The 24,793-nt window shown below is 37.5% G+C and overlaps 1 pseudogene; it reads right to left on the reverse strand.

Moving 5' to 3' along the window:
* Positions 1-24,793, reverse strand: part of LOC116573598 — a 90,530-nt pseudogene that overhangs the window by 35,433 nt on the left and 30,304 nt on the right.

The following is a 24,793-nucleotide window of genomic DNA, read 5'->3' on the forward strand; positions in this document are numbered from 1 at the left end:
TGGTGGAGTTCAGGTCAGGGGCTCGATTTTTTTTTTTCTTCCACATTGAAGTAATAGTTTTTAGTACTGATTTGGAAACTTCAGCCTCTTAAAATACTGAGATCGCTGTTATGGTAAAAACAATCTTTCTTTCACATGAAAATAATGAAATTTCAAAGTTCTTTTTTTCTTCTTATCAATTAATCTTTTAAAATGGTATCACTTAGAATTTGCAATAAGACACATTTCAGAAATGCATAATTTATTTGTTTTTGAGTCTTTAATTGGGTCTCTGTCAGCTAAATAACTACACTGTGACATCCTGGGTCAACTCATTTAGCTGAACTGGGTTAAAGTTTTGGGCCGTTGCATATAATTCTCTCACTTAGTCCTGTATGTTTGTATCTCAATTCCACGGCTCAAAAAAAACAGTCCTGACTCAGGGTGACCTCCGGGTCTTTGTGTGCCCAATTAGCCATTAAACATTTAACAATCTTGTTCCTTTTCCAATATTGCCTCTTACACAAGAGGGCCTAGAATCGTGTAACTACATTTCTCAGAACCTCTGCCAGCACTCGGAGGCATCAGTTAGAGACACTTGTATGAAATTTGGGAGGTGGAAAACACACAGAAGTCATGATGCCTCTTGGCAGGTTGGGGCAGGAGTGTGGGCCTTGGCCTTGGAAGCCGGGAGGCATTTCCAGGGATTTCGGGCATCCTCCTGCGAGTCATTCCTTGTACCTAGCGGCAGGTTGTTGTGAGCTCACTGGCTGTTGTCTCCTGCAGTTCCTAATTTCGTGAACATCAGTAGATTTTTCCTGACCTTGCTTGCGAGGTCTCCAAATGGTTTCGAGAGCTGCTAATTTTCTGTATCGAATACCTTCCTTCTTGGAAGAGCTGCTGTAATGTCCGTTTCCCTAATGAAACACTGATACACTAATTTTCTTCATTTCTGAAAACAACGGATCTCAAATTTCATTCCAGAGCAAATCCTTTCATGTTTGCCAAGTCAGACGAGGCCTCATCGAATTCACCTCTCACTTTAGTGTGACATACATACTTCTCGAGTTGCCACAGTGTGTGTGTACTATTTATGAGGCGCATTGCCCGGGGTACTGATCAAGCATGGACATAAATAGGATTCAGGAGCTCAAAGGACACGTGCTAGAAGAGAGAAAGCACACAGCTTGTGTAAGACACCCTGCGACATGATCTGAGAGGCAAAATAGAGGGAACACAAAGGGAAATTAAAAATATTTGAACAGGGGAGGTTTGGGGAAACTTCATAGGGAACATGGAATTTATTTGTTGAAAAGCTGACAAAGGGATACAGCTAGAATTCAAGAAAAGGAAGGGGGCACCAGGGTGGTGCAGTCAGTTGAGTATCCAACTCATTCTCAGCTCAGGCAGGACTCGATCTCAAGGTCATGAGTTCAAGCTCCACGTGGGAGCCCATGCTGGGCATAGAGACTCCTTAAAAAAAAAAAAAAAATCAATAGAAGGATAGTGTTCTACAGGTGTTTGAAATACTTGAAAAGTAATGTGAATTTCTGTGGTGGGTTGAGGGTATATTGGCAGACAGAAAGACGTTGGAACCAGTTGGTAGATGGCTTTGGGTGCTATGCCAGTGACTTTGTTCTCTATTTTATGGTGAGCCGACTTCCATTGTCTTGAGCATGGCAATGATATAATCCTATCAGTCCTTACTACATGGAACTGTTTAGAAGAAAATAGGGAGCAGTCCCTACACTTAGGTAAGTGGAGGCATAGTCGTCATCAACAGAAAGATAGCTTGAGAGTTTGAGACCTACCTCTGGGGTGTTCCGAGTGTCTAGAGGAGAGGTTAAAGAGTTGAGAGTGAACCCAGATTCTATATGTTATGTCTTACTGCTCAATTCAGGTGGAAGGGATCCAGAAATTGTACTATTTATGCCAGCTTCCATGTATCTTTGATAAATGGGAAGTACGTGAAAGGAACTGCTTGCTTTTTAATCCTTGCCATTCTGCTCTCAGATGTTATTACCAAACCTCATTTATCTGGAGAAGAAAGAAGGGATAGAGAGCTGCTGCAGGGGACCGTCACTCATGGGCAAGATGAGACTAGATCTCAAATGCAATGTTTCATCCAGTAGACGGCTTTCTTGTTCAATTAGCCTAAACTCAAACACTGGCACTTAACCTCTACCCTCCTGTCAGCTTTTGTACTAGGCTTAGTGTAGGGCTACTTCTGAAGGAATAAAAGCAGGATTTTATCAGCTCTGGCAAATATACTAGTGCAGGCATGATAGAGTGGGTTGACAAACTGGAGATACAGAACGCTCATATTTAAAGAATTATTTACAAGAAGGGAGACTGACCTTCCTAGAATCACGGTGAAAAAAACACACAGTGATTCTAGCTGATGTTATGAAGGCAAAGCCTGGGAAGTTAATTTGATTTTTAGCCAGCAACGTTTGATTCGGGGCACTGGGAGTTTGGGAAAAATTTCATTCATTTTCTTGCAGCAAGACATAGCAAACCACTGTAACTCAGTCCTAAAGAGACGAGGTGTAGAAGAGTCAATGAATCGTGGATGAGACAATCAGGAGGCTGGGGGCCAGGGCTGCCTCTGAAACAGGATTATTATGTGATTTGAGAACTTGATCTAACTTTGCTGGTCATGTATTTCCCACTTATTTAAACTGATGAAATTGAGCTAAAGGGGCTTACCTTGAATTTTAAGCTCTCAAAAATTCTATCATCCTCATGGAAAATAAAGAATAGTATAAAATACTTTAAAAACTCTTGTTTTCCTTGAAACTTACCCTGATTTTTTTTCTAAGGGATTTCTTTTATTACTTGTTTTTTTTTTTTTTTTTTTTTTCTTCTGGGATTCCTTTTTTTTTTTTTTTCCTTCAAGGATTTCAAGAGTTATGTGCCACTGTTCCTTTGTTTTGTGAAATTCATTTTCAGTAGACTAACATTAATTTCTGAAGATTTAATTGCTAAATTTCTGGGAGAAGCTCTTCATGAGGAAAATCTTCCTGAAAAAGTTATACTTAACCACTTTTGCTTTTGAGGGAGGCTTCAAATTATTGGATAGCTTGTGCAGATAATGGACATCAGGGCAACTTTTTCTTTTGTGTGCCTGTGTGTGAGTTTCCCTTTCTTCACCACAGGTAATTCACATGCAAATTGGAAGACATTTTACTTGGACAGAAATAGCAATGACATTTGGTTTTTACCCTTGCCTACATTTTAATATTTTATCCTATTTATCAACTTTAAAGTAGACAAAAATTTATGTGATTCTCATTTGTGTGGAAAATCTGCTATGTCAGTTTCACAAAGGGAAAATCCCTTTGGCTTTGTTCTATTTACAGAAACCATTGTATTTGGTTAATATGTTTTCATTAGGTTTTTCAAGCTCATACAACTTGCATGCCCTTTTCAATTATTTGCAATGATCTTTCACTTTTCATGAATAAGATTTTGAGTTTTCTCTTCATAACATCATGCAAATGACTCAATTAAAGGCAGTTTTTCTTTCTGTTTCTTTAACATATAGGGTGTTTTATCTCCTGAATTTGAAAGACATTCTCTGTCAGACCTTTTCCTCCAGGTTTTGCCAGCATCTTACAGAAGGGAAACTTCAACTTGAAAAAAAAAATGTGATAAGGAATTGAAAACACTTTGCACAATGAGACAAGCAGATATTTGTTTGTATTTCACATGGTGTTACTGGCTATCAAGGGAGAGCCATTCCTGTACTATCTCTCATTGTCAGCATCTGATACTCACGTGGACATCTTTTGTATTTGCCGTGTGAAGATCCGGAGATCTTTCAGTTTTTAGGACCAACTTAAAATGGAAGCAAAATAAGTGATGTTGTTCAATTAGCTAATAGATCTCTGAGGAAGTTGGGATAAGTATCTACAAAACTGCTCTTCATACCTCCATAAATAATGCTTCTCTGCGTAGCTTGAAAATTCCTGTTTTCTGTCCCATCTCCAGCCCTTTGGGCTTTTGATGTCATGCTTTCAATAATAAACCACTTCTTTCTTTTTCTTCAATTGCTGTCTTTAAAAGCAACTTTTCTTAAAATATAGTGAACATTCAAATAGCGTGCAGTTTAATAAAATCTGTACAAATTGCTCACATCTTTATATAGAGCACAGAGATAAAGAAACAAAACACAAATTCTCCTTAATGTCTAGTGACTTTCTCCACAAAGAGCAACTACTGTCCTAATCTCTTAACAGCATTGAATAGTTTTGCCTGCTTTTTGATATTTTCAGGAATTGGAATTTAACACTATGTACTCTTTTTTTATCTAGATTCTTTCTTCCTTCCTTCCTTCCTTTCTTTTTTTAAGGTTTTACTTATTTATGTGATAGAGAGAGAGAGAGGAAGCACAAGCAGTGGGAGAGGCAGAGGGAGAGGGAGCCAGGCCCAGGGTTCCATCCCAGGACCCTGAGATCATGAGCCGAAGGCATACACTTAAACCACTGAGCCACAGAGGCACCCCCTGATTGGACTCTTTGACTCAGCATTGAGTTTATGATATCATTGCATATAGTTGCAGATCATTCTCACTGTTACAGAAGTAACAGTAACTAATAGTAAAGGCAATTTTCTTTCTTAACTATTGATGAACAATTTTTAATATTTTTTGGCATGTCTTCTGGTAAATGCAAATGCATATGTATCAGATATATACCTATGGGTGGAATTGCTGAATCATAGCACTCTACCGACTGCGCTAACGAGGCACCTCATACACAGCTTTATTAGTCACTCTCAGATAGTTTTCCAAAGTGAATACATCAATATAAACACTACTGACAATACATGAGAGTCATAGTTTTACTACATTCTCACCGAAACTTGGTATATATTTTCTTCTCCCTTTCCTTCATCTTCTTTACACATTGTATCCATTCTCATAGGAATATAATTCTATGGCATGATTCCTGCATTTTCCTCATATCGAAGAGGTTGAGCACACATTATATGAGTTTTGGCCAGTAGAATATACGTGCACAAATTTCCTGAGTAAGTTTTTGCCAATATTTAAATTTTATCTTGACTTCTTAGCACCTTGTAAAAATTCTTTATATTACGGATGCAAGCCTTTGTTCAGATATCACAAATACCTTCTCCCACTCCATGACATGCCTTTTTCTCTCTATTCATGATAGTCCTGAATAGTATGTTCTGACCCACTGAAGTTTTTGTTATTATTTATGATTATTTATTTTCATGCCCTGTGAAAGAAATCTGTGCCTCCTCCAAAGTCCCGAAGATGATATATGTTTTACCTTTTTTCAGTTAGATCCGCAATGAATATGGTATTAATTTTGATATGCTGTGTGAGGTTGGGATCAAGAGTCACTTTTTCCAAACGCATATCCAACTGACACAGTAATATTTATTTAAGAAAAAAGTTCTTCCTGCATTGCAGTGACATCTTTATCAAAATACCCATGCGGGTGTGTAGCTGGTCTCTCTTTTGAAAATACAAAACTCGGGTAAACTAAGTCATATATAGTGGTTTGGTATTTATGTGTATGTGTGTTCATGTTTCTTTTAGTTCTATTGAAATATACTTTATTTTTTTAGAGATTTTATTTATTTATTTGAGAGAGAGCGAGAGAGGACGAAAGAGAGAGAGCATGAGAAGGGGGAGGGTCCAAGGGGGAAGCAGACTCCATGCTGAGCAGGGAGCCTGATGTGGGACTCGATCCTGGCACTCCAGGATCATGATCCAAGCCGAAGGCAGTGGTTCAACCAACTGAGCCATGCAGGCGCCCTTATTGAAATATACTCTATATATTAAAAAAACCACTGATATTAGATATGGATTTCACTAATTATATACGATCAGAGGAGCCTCATCAGTTCAAGATATAGAGTACTGTCACTCTATAATGTTTCCTCAGTCCCCTTTGCAGGAGGATCCCTCCAGACTACCAGCCAGGCACAACTACCGACAGAAAGACAGGCTTTCTGTCACTAATTACATTTTCAAGAACTTCATGTACATATGTCCGTACTGTATGAACATACTGTGCTGCATGAATTTAGTATTAGACTGATTTCTCTGGCGTTTTTCTGAGAGCCATCCCTACTGTTGTGTCTATTAATATTTGGTTCTTTTGTGTGGTTCAGTGGCATTCCATATGACGAATATACCACATTTTGCTTATCCATTTTTCAGTTAATGAACAATTGGGTTGCTTCTGATTTGATGTTACTATGAATAATGTTGCTAGTGAATATCACTAGACAAGTCTTTGTGGAGATATATGTTTTCTTGGGTTTCTCTCAGATAATATCTTTAATGGAATATGATGTAATACAATGTTCTGTGATAAAGATATGTTCCTATAGCCACACTGTATGACAAGGTAGTCCCTAGTCGTGTGTGACTCTTCGGAACTTGAAGTGCGACAGGTGTGACTGAAAAAGCTAAATTTGGATATTATTTATTTGGATATTATTTATTATTTAATTTTAATTGAATTAAATTAATTAAATTAAATTAATTAATTAACTTATATTTAAATTTAAATAGTCACATGTGGCTAGTGGCTGTTGTGTTGCACAACGCCGTGAGTGGGATTACTAGGTCATATGGTAAAATTATGTTTAAACTTAGAGTGTGTTGACATAGTATTTTTACAGTGGTTATACCATTTGTCATTCCCATTGACAGGGCATGATTCTTCCAATCGCTCCACATTCTTGCCAACATAATGTTAGTTCTTTCAGCTTCGAACAAGTACGTAGCCTGTTTTTTATGGGATTATTTGTCGTATTAATATTGTGTTGTAAATATTCTGGATGCAAGCTCTTTTCCAGATTTATGCTCTGCAAATATTTTCTGCCCAATGTAGCTTGTCTTTTGTTAAGTTGGAGACATGATAGCTAGTTTTATGTGACAACTTTGCAACGCTAGACAGTGGTACTCAGATATTTGGTAAGACATGATTCTGGATGTTTTGGTAAAGGTGTTTTTTAGATTGAACTGACATTTATTTATTTATTTATTATTTTTTAAAGATTTTATTTATTTATTTGACAGAGAGAAATCACAAGTAGATGGAGAGGCAGGCAGAGAGAGAGAGAGAGGGAAGCAGGCTCCCCGCCGAGCAGAGAGCCCGACGCGGGACTCGATCCCAGGACCCTGAGATCATGACCTGAGCCGAAGGCAGCGGCTTAACCCACTGAGCCACCCAGGCGCCCCGCTAAATTCTTTTTTAAAAAGAGGTTCTCTCCTGTCTAAAACATATGCCCTTAACTTTTAAGTCTATTATTAATACTGTATCAGTTCATGTAAAATATAGCAAACCTTGTGACTATATATTGCCATGACTACCCCTAACTTTTCATGTTGTAATTATTATATATCATATCTACATAGATTATAAACCCTAAGGAAATGTTTAATATTTGCTTGAAACAGTTATGTGTTTTATACAGAAATGAAGAAGAATAAAAAAAAATTATTTCACTTTTTAAATTTACTTTGACACAACATTTTTAGCATGCTTTGGCTTATTCTGTGGATCTGAGTTTTTGTCTGATATAATTTCCATGAATCCTGAAGAAGTTCTTTTATCATCTCATATAAAGCACATATGCTGGCAAAGAATTCTGCTAGTTTTCTTTCCTCTGAAAATTTATTTTGCCTTCATTTTTGAAGAGTATTTTCATTAAGATGCAGAATTCTGGGTAGATTTCTTTAGCATTTAAAAAAAATAATTTATTAATTAATTAATTTTAAGTAGGATCCAAGCTTAGTGTGGGGTTTGAACTCATGACCCTGAGATCAAGAATTGTGTGCTCTACCAACTGAGCCAGCCAGATACCCCTCTCAACATTTTATAGTTGTTGTTCCACTCTAAACTGACATCCATGGTTTCTTTTTTTTTTTCTTCTTCTTCTTTCGATTTCTGCTTTCTTTTTTCCAATTTAAATTCAGTTAATTGGGACACCTGGGTGGCTCAGTTGGTTAAGCAGCTGCCTTCGGCTCAGGTCATGATCTCAGCGTCCTGGGATCGAGTCCCACATTGGGCTCCTTGCTCGGCGGGGAGCCTGCTTCTCCCTCTGCCTCTGCCTGCCATTCTGTCTGCCTGTGCTCGCTCTCTCCCTCTCTCTCTCTGATAAATAAATAAAATCTTTAAATAAATAAATAAATTCAGTTAATTAACATATAATGTATTATTAGTTTCAAAGGTAAAGTTCAGTGATTCATGGGTCCTATATAATAGCCAGTGCTCATTACTTCACCTGCCCTCCTTAATGTCCATCACCCAGTTACCCCATCCCTCCATCCCCTCCCTTCCAGCAACTCTGACTTTGTTTCCTATGACTAAGACTCTCTCATGATTTGTCTCACTCTCTGATTTCATCTTGTTTCATTTTTCCCTCCCTTCCCCATGAGCCTGTTTTGTTTCTTAAATTACACATATGAGTGAGATCATATGATAATTGTCTTTCTCTGATTGACTTATTTCACTTAGCATGATACCCTCTAGTTCCATCTTCATTTTTGCAAATGGCAAGATTTTATTTGTTTTGGTGGCTGAGTAATATTCCATGGTGTGTGTGTGTGTGTGTGTGTGTGTGTGTGTGTGTGTGTGTATCACATCTTTTTTTAATCTATTCATCAGTTGATGGACATCTGGACTCTTTCCATAGTTTGGCTATTGTGGACATTGCTGCTATAAACATTGGGGTGCAGTTGCCCCTTTGAATCACTACTTCTGTTTCTTTGGGGTGAATACCTACTAGTATAATTGCTGGGTCATGGGGTAGGTCTATTTTCCACTTGTGGGGAACTTTCATACTGTTTTCCAGAATGGCTGCCCAGCTTGTATTCCCAGCAACAGTGTAGGAGGGTTCCCCTTTCTCTGCATTCTCACTAACATCTGTCATTTCCTGACTTGTTAATTTTAGCCATTCTGACTGGTGTGGTATCTCATTGTGGTTTTGATTTTTATTTCTGTGATGCCAAGTAATGTTGAGTGTTTTCTCATGTACCTGTTTGCCCTTTGGATGTCTTCTGTGCAGAAATGTCTTCTGCCATTTCTTGATTGGATTGCTGGTTCTATGGGTGTTGAATTTGATAAATACTTTATAGATTTTGGATACTAGCCCTTTATCTGATAAGACATTTGCAGCTATCTTCTCCCATTCTCTGGGTTGTCTTTTGGTTGTGTCAACTATATCCTTTGCTGTGTGAAAGCTTTTTATCTCAATGAAGTCCTAATGTTCAATTTGCCTTTGTTTCCCTTGCTTTGGAGACATGTCTAAGAAGAAGTTGTTGTGGCTGAGGTCAAAGAGTTTGCTGCCTGTGTTCTCCTCTAGGATTTTGATGGATTCCTGTTTTGCATTTAGGTTTTTCATCTATTTTGTGTCTATTTTTATGTATGGCATGAGAAAAAGGTCCAGTTTCATTCTTCTGCATGTGACTGTCCAATTTTCCCAACAACATTTGTTGAAGAGACTCTGTCTTTTCATTGGATCTTCTTTCCTGCTTAGTTGGAGATTAGTTGACCGTAGGTTGAGGGTCAATTTCTGGGCTCTCTATTCTGTTCCATTGATATGTCCGTTTTTGTGCCAGTACCATACTGTCTTGATGATGACAGCTTTGTAATAGAGCTTGAAGTCCAGCACTGTGATGCCACCAGCTATGTTTTCTTTTTCCACATTCCTTTGGCTATTCAGGGTCTTTTCTGGTTCCATACAAATTTTAGGATTATTTGTTCCAGCTCTGCAAAAAAAGTTGATGGTATTTTGATAAGGATTACATTGCATGTCTAGATTGCTCTACATAGAATAGACACTTCAACATTTGTTCTTCCAGTCCATGAACATGGACCATTTTTCCATTTCTTTGTGTCTTTCTCAATTTCTTTCATGAGTGTTTCTGTACACTAACAATGAGACAGAAGAAAGATAAATTAAGAAGTTGATCTTATTTACAATTACACCAAAACCCATGAGATACCTGGGAATAAACCTAACCAACGAGGCAAATGTCTTCTTGTCAGAAAAAAAGCTACTTATTTGCTCATCATTCCCCTGTTCATCATCTTTCATTTTTCCCTTGCTGATTTTAAGATTTGCCTTTTTTTTTTTTTTTTGTATTTTAGTAGTTGAATAATGGGAAAATATGAGAAGTCAACCTGGTCCAACCACTGTAGATGGGACAAAAAGGGGAAGATTGGAGGGAGAGTTATGGGAACCCATTGTCTCTGTGTAGCTGCTTCTCCTATAGGTACACATCCAAGGACCTGGTAGAGAACCTGGGGCTGTTCTTGGTCAATAGGGCCAGAAGGTGGTTAAAAGGTACATGAAACAGAGAAGAGAGCATTATCTGAGGCCTGCTAGACACCTTTGCTTTTGTTTGTCACCTTATCTGACCGACCATGACTTTTGAGAGAATGACTCGTATCCTCTAGATCTCACTCAAGATTAATTAGAAGAAGTTCAGGTTTTCAAGCACTCATGAGGGCATTGCATCATGAGGTATTTTTCTGGCTTAATTGTGGAGAATGGCTTGGAAAGGAGCAGGAGGGCTGCATCACACCCGTGTGGCCAAATGCTAATAATAGCTCAGACAAGGAATGTCATCATGGAGGTGGTATGAAGAAAATGTCATCGAGGTACATCCTGGAGGTAGATCTGAAAGACCCTGGCAGTAGATTACATGTGAAGGGGAAATAGTGGGTATATGTCAAAGATGATTCAATAATAAATGACTAGATGGCAGAATGGGAGCACTGAAGGCAGAAATGGTTGGGAAATGGTGGAGGGGGCACTGACTTGGGGGCAGAAAGGCTTAAGGTGTTTGTATCAAAAGCAGAAGGAAACATGCACTGAGCCATTGGATGTACGCTCCAGGATCTCAGGGCATGGAGATGGGGATCTTGATGTGAGAGCCAACGGAAAACTGATGGCCATTGAAAGCATTATAGGAATGACATCCCAGAAGAGTGGGAACACAAGACTCAGATCGAAGTGATGGGATTGGGAGAAGAGTCCATTAACGGGCCTCATACGGAGTTATCTTTCACATACAACATAGAGCAGTTAATTGTTGTGATAAGGTTAACAGTTTGGAAATCGTACCCTGACTGTTACTTGTTAGGTTAAAGAACAGATGTAATGCAATATGGAGGTTCACCTTTCTGTGGGTTTAGGTTATCTGTTCCACTTTTTATTTAGTTCCAATACAAATGATGTAAATGAAACATCTTACTAATAACCTGTATCATGCAAGATTCACTCCTCTATATGACCATCAACCTAACACAGACAGATGACCTGTCAGCATTTCTCTCTGGGTATCTCTAATTACATATTTTCTATCTATGATGCAAATTGTACTCAACAGCTTTTCCCCAACTGCAATCATAGTTTAAATTGCTATCATTTTTTTCAGTGGAAAGGAGAGACTACATTAAAAAAAAAATACAAATGCCTAGCAATTTTTGACTCCCACATTTCTGGTAACTTGGGTGGCAAACATGTACAGTTAGATACTTACTATATTTAAATAATCTTATTCCAACATTGGAAGATTAAGTTAGTTAAATTTCTACTTCATTGAATCAAAGTATCCCTTCAGCAGTTGCTTAAGATTTCAATTTGTATCTCGTGTATTACAATTATAGTTCAAACTTTAAAGATAAGCAATTATCAGGATTCACTAAATTAAATATCAGTTGTCTCTATAGAATTTTCCTTCAGAGAATTTCATTATATTGGGATATTCTATCTTTTCTCCTTTTCAAAAATTATTTTATTATGAAACAAAAGGTCTCAAACGCAGCCATCCTGTGGCTTTTTGTGGATCTGTAGCATTCTTGGATAAAAAATAATATTCAGAGAAGAAGGTTACCTTTGAGCAGCACATTTTCACTGGCAAAATCATTAAGGAGACAACTGTGAACTTAAAATTTGTTAAAATACAAAATGCTGTTGTCATCAAAAATCTGTGCAGGATAAGTCTTTAAATCTGTCGTCTCATGCAGGTACTGAGATGCATGTCTTTTATGAAGGAAACACCTTGTTGATGCTGTTTATTTTATTATGTAAACCCCCTGAATTAGCATAGAAATAGGAAAGAAAGTACTTTTCTTTGGGATGTTTAGCTGCTGCTGCTGCGGCTGCTTCTTCTTCTGCTGCGCTTTTTTTTTTTTTTTTTGTATTGCTTTCTTTAAAAAAATGTGTATGCTGCCTGGCTTTCACCCTTGTTCAGCATTTGGATTTGTAATTTTTGTGATGATTTACTTACGTAGGACCTTCTCAGTGGCTGTTTGAAAAAGCAGTCTCATTTCTCAGATTACTTATTACTACTATTATTAATATGTAAACACAACATAAGAGGCCTATTAACAGGGCCTCTCCCGGAATAAATTAGTTGAAATGGAGTATGATATGCTAATGTCAGGTGTAGCAAATCCACAGGGAAGAAGCCTGGCCAATTTCACAATCTTTAAAGCGAAGTGTTTATTTTGTCTGCACACTCCATGCATGAGAATGCTTATTGAAATAGCTATTTGTGCTAATTTAAATCCAGTTTTCAATCGTAGTCATAAATACTCATCATAAATAAAAGAAGAAGTTGAAAATACCTATACACACGAATGCTGCCACTGGAATGAAAATTGGATATGGTTTATTTTATGGCTAAATGTGATTTTGTACAAACATTTAAAATAATAAAGAGATAGGCCAGTCTTAACATAATGTTTTCTGCTAAGAACTGACCCACTGTGGCTAAAGGGATACGCTCTAGTGTGCAATTCTGTTATATTTTATATGTTATATATTTAACATAAAGTTGTTCCTTTTTGGAGTGTTGTATGTTGTTTCGGACCCTTGTCAGACTGCCCAGTACTGTATTTTCTTGGTAAAAGGAGCATTATTTACTGGTTATAGAGATGTCTCACTCTGCACATCATTATTTAAAGTTAAGGTTTTTCAACGTTACTTCTTGAATTGTGTTATTCAAAGTCACAGCATTTGTCAAATCCCTGATGCTATCTCCTTAGCCCCCCAAGGTGTTTCTCTTGCAGGCCTCACCCTCTGGCCTTTTTCCTCCTCCCCATCACACCTCCTGCTGCTGTGCCTTGATCCTGGCAGAGGGTAAAATTTAAATTTGCTCTTCTAGTAAGAAAAGTAAGCTCAAAGCTGAGTTAAAGCGAAAAAAGATTCCCCCACTGAGGAGCAGCGTAAATTCTATGCCACATTTCTATGTCGTTTTGGCTATAGCCATTTGGTTTTACACTGGCCTGAATTATATAGAATTCAGTTACTGTGTTTGAGGAGGCATTAAACTAGTCGTCTTCTTCTTTTTTTTTTTTTTTCTTAAAGATTTTATTTATTTATTTGACAGACAAAGATGACAAGTAGGCAGAGAAGCAGGCAGAGAGAGAGGAGGAAGCAGGTTCCCTGCTGAGCAGAGAGCCTGATGCGGGGCTTGATCCCAGGACTCTGGGATCATGACCTGAGCCGAAGGCAGAGGCTTTAACCCACTGAGCCACCCAGGCGCCCTAAACTAGTCTTCTAATGTGTTAATTAATACTGTCATCTAAAATGTCAGCTAATACTTCCGTTAGATGAAACTTGATGTAGGAAAGATGTTAGAGTTCAAAGCTGACAGCCTAAAAATAATTCTTAGGAGTCTTTGGTGCAAAAAGGTGATTTATTAAGGCGTGGGGACAGGACCCATGGGTAGAAAGAGCTGCGCTGGGGTCATGACATGAGGAGTGGCCCATTGTATACTTTCAAGTCAGGAGGCGGTTGGGGAGAGCTAAGGAGTTTTGGATCCAAGGTTTCCAGGACCTTGAGGGGGCAAGCCATTATTGGGAAAAAGTCATTTATTACTGTCTAATAAAACCTGAGTCATGAGACCCTTCAGATGTATATCAGTGGGCCATATGCTTGGGGGATGATTGCTAACATGTATCTTGGGGGGATAGAGATAAAGGAAGTTTCCAAAGATATTTTTATATGTTAATGTAGACTTACATGGTCCTAGGGGTCAGGCTAGGACTGACATTAGGCTAGGCCTTTTGCCCTTAGCGAAGTGTCAACATCAAGGCAGTTGAGTCCCTAGAGGAATGTCACTCTGCCTGTTTCAAGACATTGTCAGTGGGCTCTAAGTAGTAAGGAAATTTCGTAATTTTTCTTCTGCCTTTTTTTCCCCACATCAAAACTCATTCAGTGGCAAAATTAAAACAGTTTTCAAACTTAGACAAATAGAACTTAACACATAGTGGGTCTGAAAGGAAGTGCTACAGATTGACTTTGGATTTAGCTGACTTGGTTTATTGGCTTGAGACATATATACTTTGAATATTAGGACTATCGTATGTGGGCCGCTATCTGTACGTTTGTTCTGGGTCACTCAGATATTTGGGCTGGGCCTGATAGGGGAAGGAGCAGGGCGTGAGCCCCAGTGCCCCAGTGAAGGCAGCAAGCCGCATGTGTCGGAGAGGAAACACATCTACAGAATTAATTGGGCCCAAGCACATCTGTTATCACACTGAATTCAGATCTGAAAAATTGGGGGACTTGAGGTCATGGATGAATGGAAGACAGGCTACTATAGGAGGAAAGTATGCAGCTGAAGTCTAGCTGTCGGTTGCCGCTTTGAACTATGTGGCTTGAGGTCACCCAACATCAGTGCAAAGGGACCTGATGTGAAAAGAGGACTGTCTGGGGTTGCTAGTTCTTGGCCCATTGCCATTGGTTTAGATTACTTCTGAGGTGCTCCTTGGATTCTCCACTAGTGGGTGATGGAGCAAGGTCCTTTCAGGGCCTGTTATTTCCTTTGTGGTTAAGGCACATATGACATACTCCTGGACACGGATTCTGTACAGACACTTATACAGCAAATGCACACGAACTCTTTCTGAATAGCCAACTAATTGGCTATCTAACTAACTAAATATTATGACACATGACAGTGAAGTAGATAGACTGTGGTATCAGACTGACAAAGTCAAATGGTGTTTCTTTCACAAGCTGCTGCTCTACAACTTAGGACAAGTTAATCTTCTGAGTCATAAAGTTATTTTCACTGGAGGAATTTTCCACAGTTCCTGAATAAAATCAGGTCATCTTCGTGTCTGCTTTTGTCATATTTTTTATTAACATTGTCATAATATGGGCAGATGATGGACAGTAGAAAGGGCATATACTATGGTGAGAAAAAAATAAATAAAATTAAAAATGTTTTTATAATTTAAAAATTGTCATACTATGCATAGATGTTATTAAAAAAAAACAAATTTAAAACAACAACAATTTATGTGATGTATTTCTTCACTCACAGGGGTAAATCCCATGAGGCCAAGAGACTGTACCCATTCTACTCACTACATGACCCTTAGAAGTTAGCTCCATGCCCAGGACGTAAGACTTCTTGGAGAACTGGCTTAGTAAGAGATAGAATAAGTGATGCCTACTTCCTGATCTTTGGAGAGCATATAATATTTACCTATAAGGTTTCTTTAGAGAGTCAAGTGACAGATTATATGAAGCACCTAACAGTTTCTGGTTCCTAGTAGATGTTCCGTATGTGCTAATTAACTTCCTTTCTCTGAACAAACTGTACACACAAGAGGAAAAAGCTACCTTGACTGTATTTATAAGTTCTTTTAAAAATATAGTTATTTATTTTACAGAAATGTTTTGGTAATGTGCTTTCTAGAAAGGGTTCTAATGAACCCCTGACTCTGACTTTTACCTGTCTGGGTTTGACAATCCCACTAGCTACAACAAACAGCAAATTATTTTTCCCCTACTAATAATGCAGCATTCACTAACCTAGTAGAGAAGTGTATACAAGGAAACGGTATCTTCTCTTCATAACAGAATCTATTACTTATCGCTTAGCTTCTGTCAGCCTGATGTATTTTTCTATCACCTCAGGCAGATTACCCTTCAACACAGAGTGGGGCTCCCATTCTTGTACAGGTACCATCTGTTAAAGCACAGCACTCCTGTCCACTCTCATTTAAATTCAGTGCACAGACTTTAATCCATAACACAATTTTTCATTTTAACAGGAAGGCATTAACATTTTATAGAAATAGTTGTGTCATATAGGAGAAACCCTACCAAAGGAATGGTAGTATTAATAGTATTTATAGCCCCAAAGAAATGTAGACTTGGGGCATTGGACCTATGAGTTCAGTACTCTGATAGTGGGCTCAAACCCCATGCTGTAGAATTATTGCAGGTGTTTTTGCATAACTCAGACCTGGAATTATTTCTAAATCATCCTACTTGAAAAAAGGGAGATCTATTTGTTGGAAGGAGAGGTGAATTTTTTTCTCCTAGGCACTTTGACCTTAAAAATGGCAAACATCTTTCCTCGACTCTTTCAGGAATTGAACTTTAATGATTTCGCTCTCTGGTAGTGACTGATGCTTTCCTTTACGTTACTGGGTCTTTTTTTAGACTCAGGGTTGAAGAATGCCTGTTTCAAATATTTCAACAATTTCTTAGGTGAGCCTTTGTTAACTGTATTCCTCATTTTTATACCTCACTATTTACCTTAAAAACTTTATCTTTGTAGATTGAAAGGTCTTGCCATTGTTGTTTTTCGTGCGGCAAATATCCTGATACTTGATCATTGTAGGTTCCTTTGCATGCCTGCTGGCTCCATTCAGTTTTCCTGGATGTTTGGCAATAAGCTTGGTTCATGGTATCCCATTTCTAAGTGTTAAGTGAACAGTGGGCGTGCCTGGGTGGCTTGGTCAGTTAAGGGTCTGTCTTTGGCTGAGATCATGATCCCTGTGCCTGTGCCTGTCCCCTCTGTTCATGCTCTTTCTCTCGCTCTCTCTCAAATACATAAATAAAATCTTTAAAATAAAATAAAATAAAGTAGGTGATAGTTTTCTTTGACATTCCCTTGTCAGATTTTTCTGAGTGGTGGTAAATTTGTTCCGGTGGGCTATCTTTACTTTCAAAGGACAATCTTGTACTGTGATCAACTGGTCTTAGAAAAATTGGAGCTAAGCGTTGTGCTTCAGGAAGTATGTTTCTGAAGGGTTTGCACTTAAGATAATTTCTCATTTGTACCTTAGTATATAGGGAAATTTATTGAAAAAGAGTGTGGAACTGAATTTGAATATCTATTATCACTCTTTTTTCTATTCCATACTCTAGTAATTCGCTGTTCATTACTGAAGAGTCTTCCAGACCAAGTGCCTCTTTTTTTTTTTAAATTTAATTTTATTTTTTTTCAGTGTTCCAAAATTCATTGTTTATGCACCCCACCCAGTGCTCCATGCAATACGTGCCCTCCACAATACCCACCACCTGGTACCCCAATCCCCTCCCTCTCTCCCCTCCAAAACCCTCAGTTTGTTTCTCAGAGTCCACAGTCTCTCATGGTCCATCGCCCCCTCCAATTTCCCCCCAACTCCCTTCTCCTTTCCCTCTCCCAATGTCCTCCGTGTCATTCCTTATGCTCCACAAGTAAGTGAAACCATATGATAATTGACTCTCTGCTTGACTGATTTCAGTCAGCATAATCTCTTCCAGTCCCGTCCATGTGGCTACAAAAGTTGGGTATTCATCCTTTCCGATGGAGGCATCATACTCCATAGTGTATATGGACCACATCTTCCTTATCCATTCGTCCGTTGAAGGGCATCTTGGTTCCTTCCACAGTTTGGCGACCGAGTGCCTCTTTACACAATACCTGCCAATGTTCAAACAGGACATGAATCTGATCATAGTCTGAAATATTTCTAGTTTTTTTTTTTTTTCTCAGTTAAGGGCCATTTGTTTTTGTGTGTTTTGTATTTTTATGTTTAAAAACTGGTTTCATAACTGTGCTCAAGAAGCAAACAAAAAGAAGGTCATTGTATTGGTTTCCATGCAGGCTTACCCAGACTTTAAAGGAAAACTAATTGGTTAGTATATAGAAAACAAGTGTACTTGAAGTGAATATACGTATATATGAATATATAAAGTGAATATATATAGATATACATATATAATGAATACACAAACATTTATGTCTACATTTTTATATATATCTATTTATACATATATACCTTAATTATTGCTAAGGTAGATAATATGATTTCCTTCAGTTATTATGGTTGCATTCTTCAAAATTTAAATTCATGCTGATGATATATTGAAGATTATACTGAATTAAGAGACGAAAAAATTTAAGAGCCGTTTATTGTGTGCTAATATTTATGCTAGATTTTTAAATGTTCTCATTTTACTAATTATTGTTTTTCTTAGAGCCTCTTAAGACTGATTTCTGGGGGCGCCTGGGTGGCTCAGTGGGTTAAGTCGCTGCCTTCGGCTCGGGTCATGATTCCAGGGTCCTGGGATCGAGTCTGGCATCGGGCTCTCTGCTCAGCGGGGAGCCTGCTTCCCTCTCTCTCTCTCTGCCTGCCTCTCCGTCTACTTGTGATTTCTCTCTGTCAAATAAATAAATAAAATCTTTAAAATGCAAACTATTAAAAAAAAGGACTGATTTCTGAATATTCAAAATAATACAGGCAAATGTAGTTTTTTTATCCTCCTTTCTTCAAAAGTTATTATAAGCTATCTTTTCCTCCAGTGAATTATTTATTTTAAAGATTTTATTTATTTATTTGAGAGAGAGAACACAAGCATGGGGAGCAATAGAAGAAGAGGGAGAAGCAGGCTTCCTGCCAAGCAGGGAGCCTGATGTGGGGCTTGATCCCAAGACCCTGAGATCATGACCTGAACTGAAGGCAGGTACTCAACCGAATGAGCCACCCAGGCACCCCCAACCCCCACTGAATTATTAATTGGAATTTGAAGAGGCAAGAAAGAACATTTTCTAAATTTTAAAATTTTAGTAGTATTTTTCATTGATCTCTTGTAATCAAGTGCCTACGCATATATTTGTGATGGTTAAACTTTATGTTTTCTCCCTATTTTTACTCTGGGATTGACAATTCTACCTACAAGTAATTATATAGTAATTAAAGTAAGTTAAAAATAATATTTCAATTCAGTTAAAAGCTCTCAAAACTCACTCATAACTTTTATTTAATTTTGTCATGCCCGATTCCATTTTCTCTCCTTTTTTTCTCTCCTTTTTTTGTTAAGGTGTGTACGACTCATCTTTCTGTATGCAGCATGAATGTAACCTCCTCATGGGACCGTTCTTGGACCCCAGATTCCATATTTATAAGCTCTGATTACAGGCATTTGATTATTATTTGTTCTTTTTTTTCCCCTTGGGATAGTTTGTGAGTTCTATGAAAAGGAGATTCCTGGGACGCCTGGGTGGCTCAGTTGGCTAAGCGGCTGCTTTTGGCTCAGGTCATGATCCCAGCCTAGTGATCTCGCTCTGTCAAATAAATAAATAAAATCTTTTAAAAAAAGTTAAAAAAAAAAGAAATTTAAATGAATGATAGTGATTTTTTTTGTCATTTTTAATATGTAAGTAAACCAATGAAAGATTGTTGTCAGGTTGTCATGGAATGTTGACAAAAAATATATAACCAAACAATGAACAGACATCAAGGAAAAAAAGGTACAACAACCCTGGTTAGAACATTTGGTTTGTTTTAGGCAGGAAGGTAAATTGGTCTCTGTTATTCCATCTTGACTGTAGACACAGATTCCTTCCTCACAAAGTGTTTTGTTTTTTTTTAAGTTTTGTTTTGTTTTATTTTATTTATCTATTTGACACACAGGGAGAGAGAGATCACAAGTAGGCAGAGAGGCAGGCAGAGAGAGAGGAGGAAGCAGACTCCCTGCTGGACAGAGAGCCCCCATGTGGGGCTGGATCCCAGGACCCTGGGATCACAACCTGAGCTGATGGCAGAGGCTTTAACCCACTGAGCCACCCAGGCAACCCCTTCCTCAAAAAGTTTTACTACCAAATTTATAAAGAAATTTCCACAGAGCCTTTCTGTTTTAGAATTATCAGTGAAGGATTGTGGACCACTATAATCTTCACTTGGTCTAACGCATAGGCTACAAACTCCTAAGGTACACACACAGTCAAATCTCATGCTGGCGAATATTTGTACTCTGATATATTTATTTCTTATAGTCACAGTTTTACATCATAGGATCAGCACAAACTACATCTGTTACCATTTTCACTCTAAGAAAATATCATACTCATTTTTATATAAACTATATATTTTTCCCTGAAAACATTTATAAAAAATTGATGCCATTTCCCAATCATCTCCCAATCATATTTTATAATCTTGTTGTGTGTTTCTATAAGGGAAATATCTTAAAGGGTTATTACATCTATTTCTTGAGCTGAAGGTAGTTCAGGGAATCATTAGAAATTCTTTTCAAAATGTAGGAGTAAGTCATGGAATTTTCAGGATTACTGCTTGTCAAACATTTGTATTATGTGGCAAAATCTTAAAGTAACATTCTGTGTTTCTCAAACACTTTTTTTTTTCAGTGTGGCAGCCTTGTTTCTGGTTTACAGTTCTTCTAATTGCTCTAAGTCTCATGAAAGTAAAAAAACTAAATTTTATTCATTCTCTCTTTGGGGCAATTACTAACTCATTAATTACTAATTTCTCAGTCTAATACTTGTTCATATATTACATATTTTCTCATTCTAATTCCAGAGAATGTTCCTTCAATTTGTACTTTATAATCAGAAGTTTTTATTATTTTATTTTTAATGATATGCACAATCCCCCAAACTGTTTGACAAAGTGCCAAGGGGCATGATGGCAAACTCATGGGGCACCATGATATCTTTTTAAATTATAAAGAGAGCACCTGGGTGGCTCAGTGGGTTAAGCCTCTGCCTTTGGCACAGGTCATGATCTCAGGGTCCTGGGATCGAGCCCCACATCGGGCTCTCTGCTCAGCAGGGACCCTGCTTCCCTTCCTCTCTCTGCCTACTTGTGATCTCTCTTGTCAAATAAATAAATAAAATCTTTAAAAAAATTATAAAGAATCACAGTGATAACAGCATGTTGAACACTGTGTAAGCTGCTGGCTTGAGATATTTCATAATTTCAACATTAGGCCGTGCTACATTCTTTTGATTAGAGTATATCTTTACAAAGCTGAATTTTGGTAGTTGCTATGCACAAATTGATGTGAACTAAGAAATGGGGACAATGCTGTACTGTCTGTTTCTGAGTTTTGAGAAGTTGTGAATGCCTACATCTCATATTTCAGTTATTGGGATTTATTTCAGAGTGAAAGTGAATTGTTATTTTGTGTTTAATTCATCTGTATTATATATATATTTAAAGATTTTATTATTTATTTGAGAGAGAGAGAGAAAGAGAGAGCAAGAGAACAAGGACAAGTGGGGGTAGGGGGTGGGGATTGGAGGAAGAGGGAGAAGCAGACTTCCTGCTGAGCAGGGAGCTCAAGGTGAGGCTCGATCCCAGGACCCTGGAATCACAACCTGAGCTGAAGGTAGATGCTTAACTGACTGAGCCACCAGGCATCCCTCATCTGTATTATATTTTAAAATACTAAATGTTATGACATGAATATTATTGAGTTGTTTAGTGTCATCTACTTAATGAAGAAACAGATGTTTGCTTTGCTGTAGGGCTTCTGAGATGCTCAGGGGGCCATGAAATGAGAATGTGTGGGACCCTCTGTATTGTATCCTCCTCTGGATGGGCCATAACAGTGAAAGTAATAATAATGAAAAGTTTTATATTTATGTAGTTACATATGTACAAGCCTCTTCTTTGTCAGGCGTATTATACATAGTATTTCTCATGCATTCTGTAAAATTATAATGTTAAAATATTTTTTTAAAGATTTTATTTATTTGTCAGAGAGAGAGAACATGTAGTGGGAGCCACGGGCAGAGGGAGAAGCAGTCTCTCTGTTGAGCAGGGAGCCCAATGTGGGGCTTCATCCCAGGACCCTGGGATCATGACCTGAGCCAAAGGCAGAGGCTTTAGTGACTGAGCCACCCAGGTGTCCCTAAAATCTTTCCAACAAAATATCTTTTCAAGATTCAGAAAACTGAACATTTTCTCCCTTAACTGGTGTAGTTATTAAGTGACAGGCAGTTCTATGTTTTCAACCTGTCTGGACATGATAAAGATATTTACCATCTTTTTCATGACTAAAAGAAAATAGCACATAATTTAATCATTACCTGAATCTCATGAGTTAAATGCATCTAGAACTAATTTTAAGGTGAGTTTCTTTATTTCTTCCCTTTTATTTTTTAAAAGATTTATTTATTTATTTGAGACAGAGAGAGTGTGCGTGCATGCATGCATGTGGCCGTGGGGCAGAAGGAGAGAGAGAGAGCGACTCTAGCAGATGCCTCACTGAGCTTAGAGTCCCATGTGGGGCTCCATCTCAAGACCCTGAGATCATGACCTAAAGCAAAATCGAGAGTCTGAGGCTTAATGGGCTGTACCACCCAGGGGCCCTGAATTTGTCTTTTTAAAAAAAGTTATCTCCATGTTAAAAGTGAAAAAAGAGTGGAAATAAAATATTGTTGGGGCGCCTGCATGGCTCAGTCATTAAGCGTGTCCCTTCAGCTCAGGTCATGGTCCCAGGGTCCTGGGATCAAGCCCGCTTCAGGGTCCCTGCTCTGCCAGGAGTCTTCTTGCCCCTCTCCCACTCCCCCTGCTTGTGTTCCCTCTCTCACTGCATCTGTCAAGTAAATAAAAATTAAAAAAAAAAAAAGAAAGAAAATATTGTTGAGGGTTGTACTTCCATAGTACACAGATCTCTATTCATCTACTTCAAATTTACAACATCTTTAGTGATCTTACATTTAGTATTACCTCCGCTTTTTATTCAGCACCATACTTGGTGTTATGTAAGAACATAAATGAAACAGCATTAAGACAAGTGCCTACTTATTTAGATCTATGTAACATGTCTAGAAAAGGTTCAAGGTAGTGAAATGTGATAGGAATCAAAATATAATAAATCCTTGTTATACCAATAAAAAAACATTACCTTATTAACTTGAGCTATGTAGCTAATGCAATAATCTGAATTAATAGAAAACAGAAATACAGATTTTATTTAAGAAAATATATTTTCATTACCTTCAAATACATTAGTGGCTTACAATAGACTAGTACATCATTATCGAACAGAGACCCTTTACTTCCTTATTTAAACTGAGGCTTTGTGAAGCCTGTTAACTATAAAGATATATCTAACTTAAATTTTGCCAAATACAGAAAATGATTCACTTTGAGATTATTATAGTCATTTGAGATTACTCAAAAATACTCTGATTTCCTATACTGTTTCCAATCTCAATGTTTTAATAATTTAAAAAAGTGACTAAGGGAACCAAAAAGTAGTTCATTCAATTTAATTTCCTAAGAAGAAATAAATAAAAAGAAATATCACAAATGTTCCTTAATTTCTGGAATTTAAAAAAAACTATAGAGTAAAATGCAGAGATCGTAACCGAATAACTCGATGAATTTGGCAAATAATTACACTTGTTTCACCCTTATTCTTTTCAAGGTATTACCATAGAAATCCCCTGTGCTTCATTCTGAACAATCCCCTTCACCTTGAGAGCTAACAGTTACCCTAATTTTTACCCACGTAGACTTCTTCTGCCACCTAGAACTTCATAGATGGAATTATATAGTGCATTCATTTTTATATGGGGATTCTTTTATTTAATATGATACTTAGGAGATTTGGCTGTCTTCTTGCACAAATCATTAATTCATTTTTTTTTTTTTACATCTAAGTAGGATATTTTATAAGTATACCACAATTAATCAGTTCCATTGGTGGTGATTAATATTGTTTCAATTATTTTATTATTATAAATATAGCTGCAAAGTACATTCTTGTGCAGATCTTTTTGTGGGCATATGTTTGAATTTCTTTTGGGTTTATATGTCAGCATTGACTTGCAGGTAGATAAGTAGGTATATATATATATATATTTTTTTAAGATTTTTATTTTAATTTATTTGACAGAGAGGGATCACAAGTAGGCAGAGAGGCAGGCAGAGAGAGATAGAGAGGAAAGCAGGCTCCCTCTGAGCAGAGAGCCCAATGTGGGACTCGATCCTGGGACCCTGAGATTATGACCTGAGCCGAAGGCAGCAGCTTAACCCATTGAGCCACCCAGGCACCCGATAAGTAGGTATATTTTATAAGAAACTTCTAAACAGATAATCAAAGTAGCTATTATATATCCTAATCAGTGATATATGAGTTGGACCACTTGCTATAGTATTGCAGATTTTTAAGGCTTTATTCCTCCTCATTCAGTCTTATTTTTTGTCTGTTTTTTGTTTGTTTGTTTGTTTTTGTTTGTTTGTTTTTTTAGGGGGGGAGTAGGAGGATGGGAGAGGAAATAGATCATTCCTCTGATCTGTCTTCAAGTTCATCGATTCCTTATTCTGGCATCTCAAATCTGCTCTTCATCTTGTCTAGTGACTTTTTTATTTCAGAGATTATACTTTCAAGTTCTTGAATATCCATTTTGATGTTTTAAAAAGTATTTTCATTTTTCTTTTGGCACTGTTTGAATACCAAATATATTTCCTTTAATTTATGCTAATAATGGCTGCTTTGAAAACTTTAGCAACTAAATCCATCATCTGAAACTGTTCAGTGTCTAATCCTATTCCAATGCTTTTCTTACCTAAATATGGTTCACATTTTTCTCCTTTTTCCATATCTTGTGATTTGGGGGCAAAACCCAGACATTATAAATGATATAGAAATCTCTGGAATTTGTTTTGCTTATCTGACAATTATTGTTTTCAGTTCTTAGGAGGCAGTGAAATCTGTGTCCCCTGCAATGTATAGCAGCTATTTCAATTGCTATGTAACAAAT

Source organism: Mustela erminea, chromosome 14, assembly GCF_009829155.1.
Source record: "Mustela erminea isolate mMusErm1 chromosome 14, mMusErm1.Pri, whole genome shotgun sequence".
NCBI classification, from domain to species: Eukaryota; Metazoa; Chordata; class Mammalia; order Carnivora; family Mustelidae; genus Mustela; species Mustela erminea.